Source organism: Cupressus sempervirens, chromosome 2 (assembly GCF_028749045.1).
Source record: "Cupressus sempervirens isolate cs-2001-9-10 chromosome 2, ASM2874904v1, whole genome shotgun sequence".
Lineage (NCBI taxonomy): Eukaryota > Viridiplantae > Streptophyta > Pinopsida > Cupressales > Cupressaceae > Cupressus > Cupressus sempervirens.
The window spans coordinates 481,056,526-481,070,818 of NC_143119.1; positions in this window are offsets into that span (position 1 = coordinate 481,056,526).

The window sequence follows — 14,293 nt, forward strand, 5'->3', positions numbered from 1 at the left end:
TAATAATATTTAGCATTTGTTTAAAAATGATCTCCTAAATATATTATTATTAAATTAAATAAATATTATTACACTCTAAAATTAAACTTATAATTTTATCTTTAAATTGAATTCTTTTTATTTAGTTAATTTCCCAATTAATTAAATATTAAAAATATCATAATAATTTTTTATTAAATTAAATCATTAATTTAATCTTTTAATTAGACTTAATTAATGGAAAAATCACCAAAGACCTATAGGACGGAATACGAAAACCCATCATAGAAAAACACATACAAGATCAAACTAAAGGGTTATAATCATGAATTTACATCATACGACGCATTCGAGAGTTAATCAACTTAGATACTTGTCCTAATTTTCTAGGACAAATGGGTTTAAAGGTTAGGATTTGTACTTGAGAATTTATCTCCCCTCTCTTACCATTGAGATAATGCAATAGGGTATGCTCATCTTGGCAATTCAGGGAAGTCGATACCCAGTACCTGCAATTTGCATAAAATCCATGCATGTACAAACACATATATACTAAGCTAAACAAGCAATTGTAGGAAGTGGTGCATCGTGTAGATCTCAACTAGCAGGTGACTATGACTCCCTTCCTTAACCACATCAGAAATGTCATATATAAAGAAAATATACACGCACACCATTCACATGTAGTATGGGCTAAGTATCCATAATAAAACACATATGATAATCTATCTAACTAATCATCATCAATAACTAAAATCATTGTAATAATCATCATGCATAAATGAAGTAAATAGTACCAAGTAGTCTTATCATAAAATCAACTGAATATGAAACAATATTTGATAATCTAAAGATAATGCTACTAATCATCAAGCATAAACTAGCCCAAAAGAGTTCGGAAATAATAACAAAATGTAAACTAGGGGTAGGCACTACATAGCCTATCTCCTTGTTGCTTATATGTTGACTAGGAAAAAGCCAAACCCTTATTAGGGCAAAATTTATTTACCACCGATTATTGATATCAGTGTTGTTTGGAAAAGGAATGATTCACGAATTTAGGAAATACTGATTTATTCACTCCATTCGCTACTTCTATAATTCTTGCCACTTTTTAGAGCAGTTCCTAATAAGAAAGACCCTCTTATTTTGAATGGAAAAATAACTATAATGTCGAAGACATGGAAGGTCTCTATTCAAATTTGAATCCAAACCATAAAAAATGTTATTCAAATTCAAATCTAAATCATAGAAAATGTCAATGAATATGCTCTAATCAACGGGTGTACAAGCCATAAATACGACAAAGGCTATACAAATTTTGGACCTCTAGTGGCTAATCAAAAGTTTCTTTGATTTTTAAAATGCAACTTGCATGTGAAATTTTCATCCCTCACTAAGATTTGAGGACTTGAACCAAAGGTACTGGCATGTTTTGAATGAAGAAAGGCCAATTCTGCCGCTCAATCTTAACCGATAGTGTTAGAACTATTCACGCTCTGACATGGCAATTACCTTCACAATCTTTATGCCCTTCAATGTACATGGATTTTTCCATAGTCCTCCACAATGGGTGATCATAGTATTTGTAAAAACCCAATCTGCAGACTCAAGATTCTGCACAAATTGTGTCGCTGATGAGAAATAAGGGTAGAGTTTGCAGGAAAAATTCACGAATCCTACCACATGAGAAATTTTTGTTTAGAATGGAATGAATCAAAACCAATCTCCTTGCTACTCTGTCTTGATCTAGTCATAGTAAACAAATCGTTGACGAATTGACCATATCAATCCCTGCCTTGCCTAGCCAGGAGTCCAGTTGCCAAAAATCTTTTTGTTTGCTCCACAATAATCTATATACGATATAAATGTTGTAAAATGGGAAAACTCTCTTTTTTGGAAAATTTATTATAAAATAAAATAAAGGTATCCAAATTTTAATATAACTTTCAAACATATGAAATAAACATATTATAAAATAAAATTAGTTTATCTAGTTTTAGAAAAATCTATCTAAAATGTTTCCAAAAATATCATTAGAGAATTGCATTAATTTCATTGTTTGCTTATTTATATTATTATTATTTTTAAATTAAAATGTTTAGTATATAATTTAATGAATGAAATTGTAAAGAATGAAATATTATTCAATATATTTAAACTAATAATCATTTTAGATAAAACATAAATGATATAGTTGCTGAGGCCATATCTTTCTTCTCTAATATTCTTTTGAGAGATCTTAATCTTGAGGATGATGATCAATTGGATATTATTTTGAATATCCTGGCTTTGATCCAACCTAAGGAGAATGTCATGATTGAGGCAATTCCTTCCCCTCTAGAAGTGGAGCAGGTTGTCTTGTCCCTTGCAACCGATAAGTCTTCGGGCCTGGATGGTTTCCCTACTTCCTTCTTTCAAATGTTATGAGAAGTGGTCCATCAGGATGTCATCAAAGCGGTCCAAGAGTTTTATGGAGCCAAGAGTTTTCTCAAGGAGGTAAATGCTACTTTCCTTGTGCTTATTCCAAAAGTGGTAGGGGTAGATTCTTTGGACCAATTTAGACCTATCAACCTTTGCAACTCATTCTATAAGATTATTTCTAAAGTTCTAGCTTCAAGGATTATCAAGGTTCTCCCAACTATTATAGCTCCTCAACAATCTGGCTTTGTCCCGAGGAGACAAATCCTAGACTCAATCATGATTGTCCACGAAGTTATCCACTCTTTGGAAGAAGTAAGAGAGAAGGATTCCTCCTCAAGTTTGACATGTCTATGGCTTATGATTGTGTGGACTAGTCATTTCTTTTCAAGGTTATAAGAACCTTTGGTTTTAACTCAAGGGTCATTGAACTTATTAACCAATTGGTTTCTACTACCTCTTTGGCTATTTTGGTTAATGGCTCCCCCTTTGTGTTCTTCAAACCTTCTAGAGGGCTCAGGCAAGGAGATTTGATCTCGCTCATTCTTTTCATTATTTTGGCCAAATGTCTAGGAAATATGATTCCTACCAACAAAATTTCCAGTGCTCTGTATGGTATCAAACCTTCTTCTAGTCCCCTAGTTTTCTCTCATCAACAATTTGTAGATGACACTATTATGGGAGGGTAAGCCTTGATTGGTGAAGCCAAGGTGGTGAAAAAGATCTTGAGCTCTTACTCAAGGGGCTCAGGGTAGCTAATCAACTAGAACAAGAGCTCTATTTTCTTCATTAACACTCTGATTGAGAGACAGAGGAAGATTGTTGCTATTTTGGGTTGTGATTTGGGCAACCTCCCATCTATCTATCTCCCTGCATCTTTCTAGAATAGCCTTATTGATAGATTCAATAAGAAATTGGTTGTTTCGAAAGGAATCATCCGTAGCCAAGATGACAAGATTCAGTTGGTCAAATCCACTCTTCAGAATCTCCTAACTTATGCACTGAGTCTTATTGGGATTCCTGCAAATATGCTGACCAATTGGAGAAAATCTAGAGAAATTTTCTTTGGTCTAGATCGGAAGACAACAAGAGATTTCCCGTCGTGACGTGGGACAATGTGTGCCTCTCCAAGCATAATGGGGGGTTAGGTATAAGAAAACTAAGACCTTTCAATAAATCTCTCCAAGCTAAATAGATTTGGAGAATCTTTTCTAGTAAGGGGGACTAGGAGACATCTTGGAAGACAAATACCTTCGTAGGCCTTCAATTAGACACTTGTTCTAGGGAGATACCATTGCCAATGGATCAAATATATGGAATAACATACTAAGAGCCAGCAAGATGGCTAACAACAAGGTGAAATGGAGTGTTGGAAATGGAAAGGACACCCTATTTTGGGAGAATAATTGGCTGATCTAGGGGCCTCTTCACAATTTTCCTGATTATGAAAGATGGGCTTATATTTATATTTAGAGGTATGGAATATTTGTTAGTGACTATAGACTTGGCTAGAAGTGGAGAGACCTTTATTTACTATCCAAAGACCTCAAATCATTGATGATGATTCTCTACTCTATGGTTTTGAATGATGATTAGGACCATTTGGTTTGGGAGAATAGTTCTAGTGGCATCTATTCAATGGCTTTGGGGTAACAAGCTCTTATGAGGCAGGATTCCAGTCCGGACTAGGCTAAGGCCTGATTCCCTGGCCTTATCCCAAAAATCAACATTTTCTACTGGCTTTTACTCCAGAACATGATTCTTACTAATGACAATCTAAGAAAAAGGGGCCTTCATATTCCAAATAGATGTGTCTTATACAAAAACCAGGTTGAGTCAATGGATCACCTATTTATCCACTGCTCCTTCATTAGAGAGGTGCGGTCTATTTTCAATCAAGCTTTTGGGATGAACTGGTGTGCCCTTATCTCGACCATCAAATTCTTTAGGTAGTGGGATAACTCTTGGAAGGGTTTTGGGCTCCAAGTCATAAGCAAATGGGCTTTTGGGGAATATGGAAGGAATGAAATAATTGTATCTTTAGGGATGCCTACCTTCCTGCCAAAATTATGTCTACTAAAATTCAAAATGTCCACTTGGAAAATTATATGTTAACCAAAGGTTCTAACCCATTTTCTGGAGATACTAGTAACAACAATGACACTCAAAAAGGAAGGAAGGAATGTCACTGGTCCATACCCCCGGAAGGATGGCACAAAGCTAACTTTGATGGTGTAGCAAAAGGTAACTCGAGAGTTGTGGGTAGTGGAGGGGTGATTAGAAATAACCATGGTTGTGGTATAGTGGTAGTTACTTTCCCTTTAGGACACTAAACAAATCACTTTGTTGAGGCTTGTGCTACCCTTCAAACAATGAAGCTGGCTAAAGAGATAGGTGTCAAAAGTCTCTGGATTGAGGGGGATTTAAATAACATCATTAATTGCCTCAAGGGTGAACATCCCTTGTTCTAGAGTATTAAACTTTGATGGTGTGGAAAAAGGTAACCCAAGAGCTGCAGGTAGTGGAGGGCTGATAAGAAATAGCCATGGTTGTGGTATAGTGGCAGTTACTTTCCCTCTAGGACACCAAACAAATCACTTTGTTGAGGCTTGTGCTACCCTTCAAACAATGAAGTTGGCTACAGAGATAGGTGTCAAAAGTCTCTGGCTTGAGGGGGATTCAAATAACATCATTAAATGCCTTAGGGGTGAACATCTCTCATTTTGGAGCATTAAGAATATGTTGGAAGAAACCGAACAAATATAACTTAACTTTGAGAGGGTCCATGTGCCACATGTATACCATGAGGCTGATGCAGTAGCTGATTGGATGACCAATGAGGCAGTAAGAAGGGACATGTCACATATGTAGATAAGTGGTGAGGGGATTATGGTGGCCACTAAAATTTTAATAGAGATTAAGAGAATCTAGGGGAGGACGAGACCCATAAAGGGTAATAATGAAAGTTAATGTTGTCAATCATACATTTAAAGTTATGAAAACTTGGCAAGGTCGAAAAAAGAATAATCATAATTAGGGGCATTGTGGCATGTTTTTTTGGGTGATTGGTAACTTTTTTCATAATTGCTTTTCTGAGGAAAAAGGTAAGTATTGTTTTGGTGAGAAAATTCATAATTTGACTCTTTGCATTTGGAAAACACAAAGAAGGTGTTTAAATCTCTTCATCAACATGGTGGGCGAAAGGCATCGAAGAGAGCCAGAGGGTGAAGTGGAGAAGTGGAAGAAGAGGTCGAAGGTCTGGGAGAAGCTAAGGAATGGTGACATCTCAAGTTTTATGGAGAAACTACATGGCTGGAGTCCTAAGATCACTGATCTTATGGTTAATTCATGGAAAGATGGGAAGGTGAAGATCGACGATATTGATTTCCAGGTCAATGAGGGTGTTATTGCATAGGTCATTGATTCTCCTAACTAGGGCAATAGATTCTTTAGGGATAAGAAAGTTTCTGTCAATGTTGTTAAAAACTTTGTTAATGATGTCAAGGAGATGAAAGAATTAGTGAAGACTGGTGCATACTATGAAACTACATCAATAAAGAAATTATGGAGGTTTGTTCTAAGGGTGATTATCTCTTACATCACGCTTGACACTAGGTATGACAAAATCCGAACCCACCATTTTGTCATCCTAAACCACTTAAGGTATGGAATAAAAATCTCCATCCCCTACTACCTTTTTTTCTTAGCTAACAAGAATATCATGGGTTTCAAGAAGAAAGTGCATGCTAACCCAACCTTCCATGAGGGTATGTTGTTACTTATTTATGAGCACTTTAAGGCTCAAATCCATGGTAGAGATATAGCCCATAAAGCTAAATCCTCAGAGGAAATAGAAAGCTCTTCCCTTCCTTTTGACACTGAGGATAATGCAGGGCTACATTCAGACGATGAAGAGGAGGTGGCCAAGATGATGAAGGACATGGGTAGGAAAAATAAGAAAAAGACTGGGAAAGGCCCGAAGGGTAGAAATACTAAGCTTGAGGTCAATTTTGCGAAGGTTTACAATGAAGAGGAAGAGGGGATGGTAATAGATGAAGAGGATGATGTGAAAGAGGTGGGAACTAGTAAGGTATAGGTTAGAAAGGATGAAAGCCCAACCAAAAGGAGGAGGGGAGGAGACAAGGAAGTTGAGAAGGCATATGGTAAGGGTAAGGAGATCCATTCCGTAGATCAGGAGGAGAGTAGAGAGGATTATGGTTCAGAAAAAAACACTTGTACTCTTTGTGCTAAGGGTAGGAAAACCACTTGGAGGAACTTTGAATCAAGGATTGAGAAAATGGGCCTGGTGAGAGAACATATTTAGCCAAAGGTCTTGGAAGGAAGTGATGGAAAAATTCATTTGGAGGAACTTATCGACCCAACTTTGGTGATTATAAGCGATAATGCTAGGGAGGTGGGGATAAACCTCCCAAATAATGCTTGCAATAGTATGGTGGACAATTTCTAGTCTATTAAGTGAATTTTCCATGAAATAGAAGAGATAAAGATCAGGATGTAGGGGCAAGAAAGGAAGGAAGGAGAGGATGGGACCGTCAGAATTAGCAAGTTAGATGAGAGGGTAATTGAGATGGAAAAGGGAATGGAAAGGATGGAGAGCTCTCTCCATAGATTTGCTAACTATAGCCTCAATATAATCAAAGTATTAAATGATAATATTAAATAGTTGCACTCGATGATGGAGGAAAGCACTAGGGAGAAAGAAGATAAGGACATTGAGGATATCAGGGTCATAGAAGAAGAGGACAACCTTTTGGTTGAGAACTAGAGCAATATAAGGAGATCAAAGAAGAGGAAAAGGGAAAAGGAGGATTCTCATATTGAAATTCATTTGATGATTGTTACAGCAGAGACTAGGGGAGAGCTGGAGCTCAAGGCTATAGAGAAGATCAATGAAATTGTGCCCTGATCAATGTTCCTAGTTTTTTATCTTGCCCTTGGCTTTTGGTTGTTTTTGATTGCCTGTTCCTCTTTGTGGCTATTTTTTCTTTTGTTTGGTAATGGTGGCCTGTAATGGCTTGTTGCTATCTATTTTTATGTAGCTAGCTCTAAACTTTTTTTGCCTCTTGTTGTCAATTGGTGGGTTTTAGGCACCCCTTTAAAACTTGTTTTACTTAATCAACAACATTTTCATCACAAAACTTCAACTATTTAAATGATATGTTCTTTTTATTACTTCAACTATTGAAATGGTATGTTCTTTTTTTAAATAAAAGAATAATAATTTTAGTTTATTTCTTTAAATGTTATTTTATTTTTACTTTATTTACTTAAAGGGGTTTTGTTTAAGTCTTTTCTTAATAACTATTTTATTGTTCTAATTTTGATTTTATTGGTAAAAGGTCGAGGCCCTATAAAATATTTTATTAAACAAAATAAAGAAATTACATTGTCTCTATTCAAATGGGCATTGGTAGAAAAGAATGGAGAAAGAAAACCTCTAGTCTAGACCGAAATCAAGGTCCTATAAATTACATGGTTTATAGGGGCATTCTCCAATTTCCTATCCTGCTATAAAGGATGAATCCTTCTGTACATTATCAAAATTACATTCACACTTTTTAATATTTACAACATTACTATTTTGTTTTAAAAGAACCCTTGACTATTTGAGATAAGAGGAATTAATCTTTCATTTCCCCCTTGCAGATCCTTTATATTGTTATTTTTGAGTGATAATTAAATCTGCAAAATAGATTCCTCTTGGCCAAGACCATTGTCAAAATTTTTGAAGTGAATAAAGATAACTAAAATATAACTTGATCCAGAAAAGTATAATATAATAATCCCTAGAAATATATTATTGTAACTACCTAATGAGATTATTGTCAAAACCTACTTTTAAAAAAAAAAAATTATAATTTAAATAAGACTATAAATCAAATTTTGATTATTAAACTTGGATTAGTGGAAGAGAAAAGACATGAAATGTTATGGGGGAGTGTTAAACAAAGAGGCTCAATTATTTGAGAAATTGAATAGATTCGATTATTTGAATTCCTAGGATTAATTATATAAATGAATTGTGTTTAGAATTAATATGAGGAACCTATTGTTGACCAAGCAACATAAGAAGTATGAATACTATAATAAAGCTACAAGGTTTGGTTCCCCAGGTGGCATTTGATGAGCATGTCTCTAGTGCCCATCTTTCTATAGTGCTTTTTAGCACTTATTATCTGATACAATGGGTAGTGTACCGAATATTGGGGAAAGAGTTTGTCAATAATATAGAGTGGTACCAGTTACTTAGTGGTATACTTGCTATGTTTATTGCTATGTGGGTGCTTGTTGAGATCAATATAATAGATATAAATCTTCTCTATAAAAGACTCTTAAAGGCAGAGTATCTATGGAATATAAATAAAGTTTTTGCCAATATACGAAGAGGAATGTTTATATATCAATCTTGTCACTATGATCTTCCTTTAGATAGTCGACAACTCATTCCCCTCTACTTGTTGATTTCAACATTTGACTATACTCGTCTAATCAATTGGTTATCGATTGTGAAAAGAAATATTTCTATAATAACATTTTCCTTTACAAGAAAGAGCCTACAATACAATGGTAAATTGTGAGCCTCTTGTCTGGGAGGTCTTGGGTTCAAATCTACTTGAGCTTAATAAATAATAAATAATTACTACACATAATAAAAATAACTAAGCTTGGGTTCGGCCTCTTATTGATAAAAATAAATAAAAATCAAAGTAAAATAAATAAATTTGATGGAAGCATCAATAAATACACTAGAAACTCTAATCCCCAGGTATGCGATTATCACTCGAAATAAGCTTCTCTAGATGCTTTGGGCAAGGGAAATCAACAAGCAAAGAAATTCTGACACTTGAAATAAATATATGCCTTGATTGCTCAAGTTTCTCAACTAGAGATAGTGGAGGAAGGTGCCCATGGATGCACTTAACTACTCTATCCAAAGTCAAACAAAAAGCTACAAATCACTACAAAATTTGGGGTCAAATTGCAATGATGGTGTAATTTTTGATGATTTTCATGGTTTTCTTTTTCAATTGTCCCTGATGCCGTTGCAATATACATGTTGGTGTTGTAATTGCAATGCCTTCTTGAGTATTTAAAAAAAAATGACATAAATCATTCCCCATTTGTTTTGATTGTGGAGAGTTGTGCATGAAAGAGGGTGGAGAGCTCTGAACATTGTCGTGCCCTTGTGATCTTTGTATTTCATTGTTGTGCCCTTGCTTTGCAATTTTGTTGTCATGCCCTTGTGATCTTTTCATTTCATTGTCATGTCCTTGTGATCTCAGCATTTCATTGCTGTGACCTTTCTTTATGATTTTGTTGACATGCCTTTGCTTTGTGATTTCGTTGTTGTGTCATTCCCTTGTGATCTATGTGCCCTTTCTCTATGATTTTGTTGTCTTGTCATGCCCTCGCTCTATGATTTTGTTATCATGCCCTTGCTCTATGATTTTGTTGTTGTGCCCTTGCTCTACAATTTTCTTTGTGAGCTTTGTAAATATTTTTTTTCTTTTCCTTCTAAATAGGTATCTCTTTGTATTTCCTTCTAAACATGTATATCTTAGAGATCTTTTTTAAGGTGCTTATTACATCTCAACACAATAAAAATATTGATCTAGCTCCAAACATATTCCAAAATCCAAATAATAACAATAAAACTCACTCAACCTGTGCTAAGTGACTTAACTCAAGATCTTGTACAAAAATAATGCAAACTAGGAAAAATGGGCAGAGTTCACAAGTAATTTTACAAAAACATATCATAGCAAATATTTTAGAAAGAAACTAGCCATAATCTAGTTAAATGGGGTCTAGTTTCTGATTAGTTGGGTTGATTACAAATTCTTGTAGAATAATCATCATATTAGTTACAATAAAATAAACAATCAGTTGTTCCCAGCTAGCAGGATCAAATACAGTTTTCCAAGGTGATAAAATTGCATATGCAGATGCATCACTTACATGCCAGGCATGAAGCACATTCCCTAATTTATAACAAATGGTTGGATATAAAGGCTCCATATGTTGACCCAACAATGGAAGCCAAGGATGTAACCATGCATGTACTGGCACGCTCTCCCTGCGAGGATCCCAAGTATCTACTACTGTTGTTAATTTGGGCATTACTATATGATCCAAAATGTTATGAAGTACTAAAGCTAGTAGTAACTTATCTCATGTCTCTAGAAAAAGTAGCATAGGTTTAGGGTCCCTTGGCTCCCAAGAATTTGTAGCATCTATCCTGACTGCTAGAAGAATAACTTCAATGAAGAGTTGAGTGCAAGGAGTTGAAGAAGGAAGTTCTGGTTCTATGTAAATGCCACAATCATGAGGATCATTCCCTTGCAAAATCCTCTACCATAATGACATTACCTCTAAACCATGCAAAGGATGTTGAAGTGGTTCCCAACTTTGAAACACTCTTATAAGCAATTGATACTTGGGATCATTACAGGGAGACTATGCCAATACTTGAAACACTCTTATAAGAAAATACATATGCAATACATGACAAATTGCACAACTTTTAGTCTTCCCAATATTTGGACTATAAATTCTCAAAGACACTTGCAAGTGATTCCAATGTCATAATACCTACCACATCATTTTTTTGGATTCTATCCAATGGCTCCCATAATATCCTCTATGTTGCCTAGTTGTTGTTTGTATTGTACAACCTCTTTCTAAAGCTGCTCCTTCTCCTTCTCTCTCATGTCTTAAATTTTGATTATCAAAATTTTGATTATTTTCCTTTACCATATATAAAATCAACTTAACATTGTGTTGTAACTCTAGCATAGGTGTTTGACCATCAATAGCTTTCATTTCAACACTCAAGTTTTTAAGATTGGTCAACACCCTCACTTGCAGACCTCTCATGTCAAGTGCTTTTTGTACTATTTCAACACCATGTTCTTACTTCTTAGCTAATAGTTCTTCAGGTGCATTTTCTTGTAAAACATTAATTTTGTTGAACAATTGTAAACTCTTAGAAAGTGCATTGTTTTTTCATGTATGTATGTATGTATGCATGTATATATGTATGTGTATATGTATGTATGTATGTATACATATGTATATATATACATATGCATATACACACACATGTGTGTGTCTATGTATGTATGTATGTATATATACAAAAATATCTTGTGGATTGTGGATTATGGATTATAAATTTTAAATAAATATGACATTAATCATTCCCCATTTGTTTTGATTGATTTGGAGAGTTGCACATGAAAGAGGGTGGAGAGTTTCGAACGAGGGTGGAGAGCTCTAAACATCGGTGGAGATTAGTGGAGATCTAGGATTTTGTTGTCGTTCTCTTGTGATTGCTACATTTCATTGTCGTGTTGTGCCCTTGTGATCTTTGTCCCCTTGCTATGCAATTTTCTTCAAGGGGAGAAGAGGTACCTATGTAAATGTTCTTTTTTTCCTTTTAAACATGCATCTCTTGTTGATATATAATAACTTTGGTCAGATTCAAGGATAACTGATTATGATGATTGTATGCATATGTGCATGAATGCACATATATTAGTTCACTATGTGAATTGCTTTACATGCATACATACACACTTGCATAGAACTTGTACTAAATTAAATTAATCATTCATGTCTTGAATTCACACAAGCAATTATCCTTGCATTCAATCGAAACTATTTATACCAAACTAAGTATGCATAAATCCCTACTTATAAATTATATTATCTCTTGGTGATTGAGTAAAGATCTCGTGCATAATATCCTCTAGGTAATGATCAAATGCATTCACATTAACTCATAATAGGATCAAGAAAATGACCCATTTATGTTTATACAGATCAATGACTTAATATATAACATGTTTGGTTAAGCATTAACTAAACTAATTAGTATAAGGTTAATACTTATTTCTATCAATAGTCATGTCATGAGTGGTGGTGTAGAGAACCAAGGCACTATTATGGACTTTGGTTTAATGTTTTGGTTTCTCACCTAATCAGGCTAGGATAAATAAGTCTCGGATGAAAAATCCATGGTTGTAATGAAAAGACACCTTCATGTATGCCTAGGTCACTTTGGGCAAGTTATAAGCCAAAGTTGCTAGTTGGGCAAAATTGAGTCTTTTGATTTTTTGGTTAAGGCAACATAGGATTAGGTGTTTTTATTTGTTTTTGAATAAGTTGGAACCTTTTCCAAGTCCTAGAATTGAAAAATTATGAAAATTGCAAAAGTTGCACTTTCTGTGCAAAATTGCTAATTTGAAAAAACGTAAAAGTTCCTCAAAAATGCAACTTAGTTAAAAATGAGTTGTAACTATTAAAAGAATAGTGGATTTTGGTTTGGATGGATGTAGGAAGGATATATACCTCATCTGTGAGGTCACAAAGGGTAGATTAGAGATTTTTTAGTTTTGAAGTAACTTTACTGGTCTCTTGTACTTTGTCTATACTATACAGATTGGAAGGCATGATTAGATGATTGTTTGAAGAATACTTTTGTCTTACCTTTCCATTTCTTTTGGTTTCATCATTTTTTGTGGAGTTTTGTTCAAGTTATTCTATTTTTTGTATAGGAGGGTTTATTAGACAACAATTTTGTGCAAGCTTCAAAGATGAGCCCATAGTTGTGACTCCCATGGTTGGTTTTTAATGGCCTCTTGGGGAATGACAATTAGATGGGTCCTCTCAATGGTTCTAGGGTTTTAAGACTGGGCAATGTGTTTTGCTATTTTTCCTAACCAACCCTAGGTCAAGTGCCTATGAGGATTTGACCTTATGAGATTGTTGTTTGGAGTATAATAGGAGAAAGAGACCTGTTGGAGAGCTGAGTGTTTGGAAGGAAGTTGGAGGAAGGTAAATATACATTCCTAAGTTTTTGGTGTGTTTCCATGACCCCATATATAGTTTCTTTGTAAACCAATCCTAATTAGGCCAATTAGGATTGCATTGCTTAGTGAAGGAAAGGGAGTGCTTGAGTGGAACTGAGTCCTAATGCTTTGGGATTGGATATAACTTTGAAAAGGACATTTGGAATCGTAATTTGTTTTAAGTTTTTTTTGGGACTTTTGGAAGTTAGACAACAAAAACCTTTTAAGGAGGCCTAATAGAGCTACTAGGTAAATTTGGGTTTGAAACATTGTGAAAGTGTGGGGACTAAACTAGCGATGTATTTTATGTTAGGTAGATTCCTTAAGTCCATTTCATGCCTTGGAACCATTGGAGAAAACCATTTTTGCATTTTCCTCATGTTGGTCTAGTTGTGGGGATTAGGTCCTGAAGCCATAATTTGGATGAATTTGATCCTTAGACCATGGGTGCTTGAAGAAGTTAGTAATCTTGTTTTCTTCAAAATTTGGAGGATTTGAACTGGTTATGACCTTGTGAGAAGGTTGGTAATTTGGTAACTTGTTGGTTTGGTGTTAGAGTGGGAAAGCCCATTTACACCTTTCTAGTTGTGCACTCTGCATCAAGTGGACATGAGACATGTCCTCCTATGACATGTTTTTTGACTTTGAGTCTTTTGAAACAATACTTATACCCAATTGAACAACCAAGAAAGGTATCAAAATCAATAAATGCCTTGCCCTTCAGTGTTCAGTAACTTCAAATATAAAGAGCAGAGATTACTAATAATTATGTTCTGAAATAGAAAAGACATTCATGGTCAAATCTATAATAAATCTAATCACCTTCAACATCTAACTTCAACATCTCTTTATATTTCGCTCAATAGATGAATAGAGAAGCTTCTTTTTATGTATATGTATGTGTATACATACACACACACACACATATAAAACAATAAAAATCACTTGACCAAATAATAAAATAATAAAACTCACTCAACCTGTACTAAGTGACTTACCTCAAAATCTTTCACACAAAT